This window comes from Oryctolagus cuniculus, chromosome 1, assembly GCF_964237555.1.
Source record: "Oryctolagus cuniculus chromosome 1, mOryCun1.1, whole genome shotgun sequence".
NCBI lineage: Eukaryota > Metazoa > Chordata > Mammalia > Lagomorpha > Leporidae > Oryctolagus > Oryctolagus cuniculus.
In genome coordinates, this window is record NC_091432.1 from 236,029,366 (window position 1) to 236,035,986 (window position 6,621).

Genomic DNA, 6,621 nt, shown 5'->3' on the forward strand with positions numbered 1-6,621 from the left:
ATGTGGAGACAGCAGCCGTGCCCAGGACCAGGTGGCTGGAGGACAGGGACAAGGACGTCCACGCGGCAGAGCTGCGCGGCGGCCACGTGGAGCCGCGGCTGGGCGTGGACCCTGCAGACGGACGAGAGCGGGCAGGGCCCCCGCTGCTGTGACCAGGGGCTGTGGATGGCATGCCCGGACCTCCGCGCCCCCGGCTCAGGGGCTGCCCCCGGCCATGTCTCATCCCTGGGGGCCGGGGCTGCGTCTGCGCCCTTGCGGCCTCTGGGGCCGACCAGGTGGGAGCAGGACTCCCCGCGCCCAGCCGCCCCACGTGACTCGGGTCCAGCTGCAGCTCCAGACCCATCAGGAGCCGGGAGCGTCCCAACTCCGGCTGCAAAATGTCCCCCACCCCCGCTCGGCTCGGGACGTCCCAGCCCATGCTCCCGCCCAGAACGGCCCCTGTTGACCCTTACCTGACCCTCTGGGGTAGCCGTAGTGGCCAGCACTGCCATTTCGAGTGTGCTGTGTGCAAAAAAACCCCAACCACGCCTGTGCAGACCGCGGAGCCGGGAATAAGCCCACATCCAACATGGGATTGCCTGGGTTCCTCACCCGGCGCCGGCCCTGATCCAGCTTCCTGCCAGTGCAGACCCTGGGAGCCCATGGGGGCTCTGCCCTCCTGGATGGGACAAGGGCTCTTAGGAAGGGGCGGGGGACAGTGTCCAGTGGGCCATGGAGGACACAGCCACAGGCGCCCCTCCCCCAGCCGGCCCCAGACCCCACCGAGCCTGATCTGGGACTTCAGCTTCCACAATGAGAAGCCCTGTCTGCCTCTGTCAACTCCCCTGGCTGTGGCGTTTTCCTGGGGCAGCCCACGTGGCGGGGACGGAGCCCACGGCTGCCCTGGGTGCCATGCGGGAGCCACGGCCACCGGTGCGCAACAGACGCAGCGTGAGGAGAGGCGGCCTCTGTGTGTGTGTCCCCTCCTGATGGCCCCGTCCACGTTACACCTGGGGGCGGGGCTATAAAACAGCCCCGCCCCTCCTGGCGGCCGTGAGGGGGTTCTTCACCCCCTGGGCGCCCATGACACCCTCTGTGGAAACTGGCTTCATCCACTTTTTTCTTTTTTAGAAAAATTAATTAATTTCTGAGGTGGGATCACAGACAGAGGGAGAAACAGAGAGAGGTCTTCCATCCGCTGGTTCACTCCCCAGATGGCCACAACAACCAGGGCTGGGCCAGGCTGAAGCCAGGAGCCAGGAGCTTCTTCCAGGTCTCCCATGCGGGAGCAGGGGCTCAAGGACTTGGGCATCTCCCACTGCTTTCCCAGGCCACAGCAGAGAGCTGGATTGGAAGTGGAGCAGCCGGGACTCGAACCGGAGCCCATAAGGGAAGTCAGCCCCTCACCCACTTTCTAAAACGATTTCACATCACACAGCGTCACCGATCCAGGGCCCTTTAGTGCATCCGGTACAACCCACAAAGTGTCCAGTCCTCCCACGCCGCCCTCCAACCCCTGGCTCTGGCGATCCTGAGTGGCGCTGCCCACTGGGGCCGTCCCCCATCGAGGGAGCGGGCGTGGCCTTTGGTGTCTGGCTGCTCCACCTCCTGCCCCAGGGCAGACCACGGCTGGGCCACCCCCCTGCAGAGGGCACTGGCTCCCGCCTCTCGGCTGTGGGAACTCACGCTGCTGCGGCCGTTCCACTGAGTTCTTAGTGCTGGACTCCGTCTTCACCTACTGGGGGCGCGTGCCCACGTGTGGACTCATGCCCAAGTCGGTGCCACGGCCACACGTGGCTGCCCGAGTTGAACGCGCAGGCCCGTGGGCACACCCGCCCCTTTTCCAGGGCTCCGGAGCCCCGAGGACAACGGCCGGGAGTTGGACGGGAGACAACGTGACCTGCTTAGGAACTTTCTAGAGGTCGCCGCGGTTCCTGCTGCTTCCTAGAGAACTGGAGATGTTTTATGCTTTTGAAAAAATGTCTCCCAAAGACAACTAATGAAGCAGTCGTGTTTGGAGCCCCAGGGAGGAGTGGGAGAGGTGGGGCAGAAGCGGCTGGGCACGTGCTGGGGGCCCCGGCCGGGGGAGCTGAGCTGACATGGGGCCCAGCCTCTCGGGCTGGGACGTGGCCTCCGCGGAGCTGGGCGGGCCTGGGGACGTGGCTGAGGCCGTCCCGGGTGGGGCCAGAACACGCATCACTCTGAGTCCAGTCCAAAGCCAGGGCTTGCAGACCGGGAATCACGGCCGCTTGTTAAGCTTCGCAGATGTTGGCAAAGCTCCGAGCCACGCAGGGCGCCGGGGGAGGGCGGGCTTTGGGTGGGAGGGGTCCGTGTCCTCTTCCGCCTGCCCAGAGCGAGCTCCAGCTGGGGAGCTGGGGGCCTCCCGACAGCCCCTTCCCCAGGGCGGTCTGCTCCAAGGAGGCGCCTCCTTGCCCTGCCGCTGAGCAGCTGGGCTGCTGGACCGGCTGCCGCGGCCCCTGGATCCCGGATTCCTTGTCTATGAAATAAGCGCATCTTCTGGCCTCCTGCAGGGCTGGGGCCCGGTCCCCCTTCCAGATCTGGGCTCTCGACACAGGCGTTCTCCCCAGACCAGCGCGGAAGCCCCGCGTGCTGGAACCATCCTCCGTCCTGCACTGTTGTAGCCTCCTCGGTCCTCGCGGTAGCCCCCGGGGCGGGTGGGAACGCCGGGCAGAACTGAGCAGACCTGCCCCGGCCACCCGGTCATAGGGGGCAGCCCCCTCGGCAGCCTGGCCCCTCGGGTTTAAGAGTGGCTGTGCAGAGAGAGAGACAGCGGCTGGAGCTCGCTGCCCCCGTGACGTGGCCCTGCCTGGCGCTGCTCGCACGGGGCTGCACGGGGCAGTGTGGCTTCATCCCCGTCCACACCTGCCTCACCCTGAAAACGACCCACGGGGGCCTGTGCACAGTCGAGACTCTGACAGTGGGAATTCAGCAAGGTCCCCCTCCCCACGGACGGCGCTCCCGCTGCGCGCTGTGGGTGTGCACCGTGGCGCTCTCCCTCCTGGGGCCAGCCCGTCTGCCCCCGTCCACCCCGGAGCGGGCGTCAGGAGTGCTCCAAGCGCAGCGGCCCCGAGCGCCGGGGTTCCCCTCGTGGGTCACCTGGTCCCGGGCTGCTCCGAGCCGCAGGTCAGGGACGGCTCGCCCCGCCGCGCTTCCTCCCGTGCCCTTGGTCCCGATCCAAGTCTCAGGCTGGAGGCGATGAGACGGACAGCGCGGGAGTGCAGACACAGGAGGGTGCCGGGCCTGCTCTGTGCTCGGGAGGCTCCAGGGGCCGGCCACGGCGGTGGGGGGGAGGCCCCCACTTCCGGGAAACTGGTGCGGACTGCTCGTGGGAGGCGGTGTTTCTGGTGTGGGTTCTGGAGCGACCAGCGGGGCGCAGGGGTGAGTGGCAGAGCGAGGCTTCAGCCACGCTGCTGTCTGTGCGCGGGGTGGCTCCCGGGAGACCCCTCCCATGCCGAGGAGCTGGTCAGGGCGTGCAGGGCCGGGCCAAGCCCAGGGCTCCGATGTGCTCACTGCCCGCTGGGCTCCGGCAGCCACCGCTTCAGTCAGCTGCTCACGCACGCGGCTCAGGCACAAATCGGCCCCTACGACTGCGGCAGCGCTTCCGGAGAGGAGGGGCCGACGGCCTGGGGCCCCGTGTTCCTTGTAGCGCCTGGCTGTTTAACACGGCCTTCCTGTTTCCTCAAATTATGGCGGTTGAATTTTACTGAAATGCAGAGAGAGAGAGAGAGAGAGAGAGAGAGAGAGAGAGATCTTCCATCTGTGGTTCACTCCCCCGATGGCTGTGAAACTGGGCGCCAGACCCCCCGTGGGTCTCCCAAGTGAATGGCAGGGGTCCCAGCACGTGAGCTGCTGCCTGCCGCCTCCAGGGGCAGCATCACCAGGAAGCTGGAACCCGGGCACTGCCAGGCTGGACGTGGGTGCCCCGGCGGCAGCCAGCACCGGCCCCCTCACAGAGCTGGCAGCCCCCGGGGACCGGCTTTGTCATCGCCGCCTCCTGTTTACAAGAGGGGAGTCAGGGATCAGAGCGAGGAGTGACTTTCCCATGGAGGCCAGGCGGCCACGTCTTACAAACACAGCACCCCATTTTGCAGGGGGGAGGGGGGCTCCAGGGGGCCGTGCCGGCCTGGGGCCAGAAAGGTGGAGGCTAAAACCCCGGTGGGGACAGTGGCTGCCTCCCTGCCCCAGCGATGTCGTCTCCACGCGGCTGGGGGGAGTGGGGAGAGGCGCACCCGATCTCCTGCGCTCTGCCCGAAGCCCGGCCCCGGCTGCGTGGCTCTCTCGCCTTCTGCACGCCTGTGCGGGGTGAGGAGCGAACGGTATTTTCCAGGCCGTGCCAAAGTCATCTGTGTGGGAACCACACGGATGCAATCGAAATGTTTACCATTTGGCACAGAACCCCAAGTGGAGCGGCAACACTCAGCAGGGATGTGGCGGGAGGGGAGGAGGGGGGGAGCTCTCAGACGCAGACAGCTGCTGTCCAGCTGTGGCCCTGGGACCGGGGCGCTGTCCCCTCCCGGGGGTGCTGGGCCTTGGAGGGCCCTTGGTTTGGGGGCGCACTGCCTCGGGCGCGTCGCGGACGGCCCTCCTGCAGCCCGCTCAGTGCCACCTGCTCCGGCCACTCCCTGGACGTCCTCCTGCTCTTCCCGCCCCCCCCATCCTCCGATGCCCACTCTGGGACCAGCTCTCCTCTGCCCACCAGCCCCCTCAAGGCTGCCTGCCCGCTCCCTGCCCCCGCACCGCCCTCTGGTTTGGGTGTCATGGAGCACACTGGTGTCGCTGCCCGACGCTGCTGGCTGAGCTGGGCCGACCACAGCCATTGCCGGCTCCACGCAGCCAGCGGCAGCCCCCACCCTGCCCGTCCCGGAGATGCCAGGGCTGGGGCGGAGCCTCCCTCACCGCACAGAGGTCCTGGCCTGGGGGGCAGGCATGCATCTGCCGGCAGGAAGGGTAGACCAGATGCTTGGAAACCTCCCCTCCCCGTGCTCTGGGGGGCCCTGGGGGTGGCCCCGGGGGGGGGTCAGGAAGGACCCACGGGGGTGTTCAGGGCTCGTCGGGGTCTCCTTTGCAGTCACGGAAGGTGGGCATCAGCACCGTGCCTGCCCTGGCGTCGCCATGGCCTCTGCCCCTGCCCTCGGCAATGCCAGCGTGTCGGCGTCGTGGTCGCGAGCGGCTCGGCCTGGCCTTGCGTTTCTTGTGTAGCCGTAGCCGTTTGTTTTCCTTCCTCCAGAACTGTCTCACCTGCCGCGGCTGCTTCATTTCTTGAATTGTAAAAGCTCTTTGCTTATTAAGGGTTTGGACCTTGGGTTATCCTGGAGCACATTTGGGGGGACGAGGGCTGTTGTGTTTGAATGTAATTTGTCAGATAATTGCCCCCCACATGTACATACATGTAGCACGCATGTGCGATACAGGCATGGGGCACTTCAAAAGTTCATGGAAGATGGTTAAATGATGAGAGTCATTTTCCATGAACTTCTAGAAGTTTTCTCATTCACATACAGACATGTGTGCGCCTCCACAGAGAACTGGCAGGTTATTTTAAAAGTTTGCTTATTTATTTGAGAAGCAGTGACACAGAGAGAGACAGAGAGCGAGAGCGAGAGGCGGGGGGAGAGCGAGGGAGATGTTCCACCCACTGGGTCACTCCCCAGATGGCTGCCACAGCCGGGGCTCCCGCCTGGGTGCAGGGGCCACGCACTTGGGCCACTTCCGCTGCCTTCCCAGGTGCACCTGCAGGGAGCTGGCTCAGAAGTGGAGCAGCCGGGACTCGAACCGGTGCTCCAATATGGGACACCGGCGTCCCAGGCGGCAGCTCTACCCGCTACACCGCCGCACCGGCCCCACGGCGCCCTCAGATTCCAGGAAGGCCAGCGGCAGGGTTTCCGGCCACGCCCCCTTGGCGTCCTCTGGCCCCGGGTTCCTGCCCGGCACAAGGATAACCTGCAGGGGGTTCCTTCCCTCTCTGCGCGGCCCCCCCCCCCCCCGCTCTTCCGGAACCTGCTCTGGGTGGGGGCCCTGGCGGGGTCAGCTCTCCTGGAGGCCTTGCCCTCTGCGCCAGCCGTGGGCGCCACCACGCGCGGGCGCTCCCGCTCCTTCGGGAACCGGCTGAGCTCGGGGGTCCCGCGTGTCCCTCGAGTTGCCCTCTGGTCTCTGTTCAGCCCTGCGAGGGTCCTGCACCCTCAGCTCAGCCCTTCTGCGGGGGCCCTGGGTTCCTGTCCGTCCTCAGGAATTGGTGACCTACACGTGGAGCCCCCTGCTGCCCCCAGGCCCACCCCCGGGGAACAGTGCCAGGGAGAATTTGGGGCGGGAGCGGCAGAGCGGGCGTTTGGCACTGAGGTGAGGCCTTGGGACGCCCTGGAGGGCTTGGGTTCCATCTGGCTCCACCCCCGACCCCATCTTCCTGCCGATGGGTGCCCTGGGTGGCAGCAGGCGACGGCTCAGGCACGTGAGTCCCTGCACTCGCGTGGGAGACCCGGACGGAATCCCAGCTCCTGGCTTCAGCCTGGCGCAGCCCAGCTGCTGTGGGCGTTGGCGGAGGGGCAGCACCTGTCGGTCTCGGCTCTGTCTCTGCCTTCAGCCAGAAGTAAGCGAGAGGACAAATAACTGATTAACGTGGAGGCT

At 66.5% G+C, this 6,621-nt stretch overlaps 2 long non-coding RNA genes across 4 annotated transcripts in view; one reads left to right on the top strand and one right to left on the bottom strand.

Moving 5' to 3' along the window:
- Window positions 1–1,419: 1,419 nt before the first annotated feature.
- LOC138847540 (uncharacterized) overlaps window positions 1,420–6,621 on the bottom strand; it is a 10,218-nt gene continuing 5,016 nt past the window's right edge. For all 3 annotated transcript variants that reach the window (XR_011385422.1, XR_011385423.1, XR_011385421.1), the window contains one exon: window positions 1,420–3,703. This is a non-coding gene — a long non-coding RNA (uncharacterized lncRNA). The remainder of the gene's footprint in view (window positions 3,704–6,621) is intronic.
- The window catches only part of LOC138847541 (uncharacterized), a 5,664-nt gene continuing 5,139 nt past the window's right edge, over window positions 6,097–6,621 (top strand). Inside the window, exon 1 of the long non-coding RNA XR_011385424.1 lies at window positions 6,097–6,583. This is a non-coding gene — a long non-coding RNA (uncharacterized lncRNA). The remainder of the gene's footprint in view (window positions 6,584–6,621) is intronic.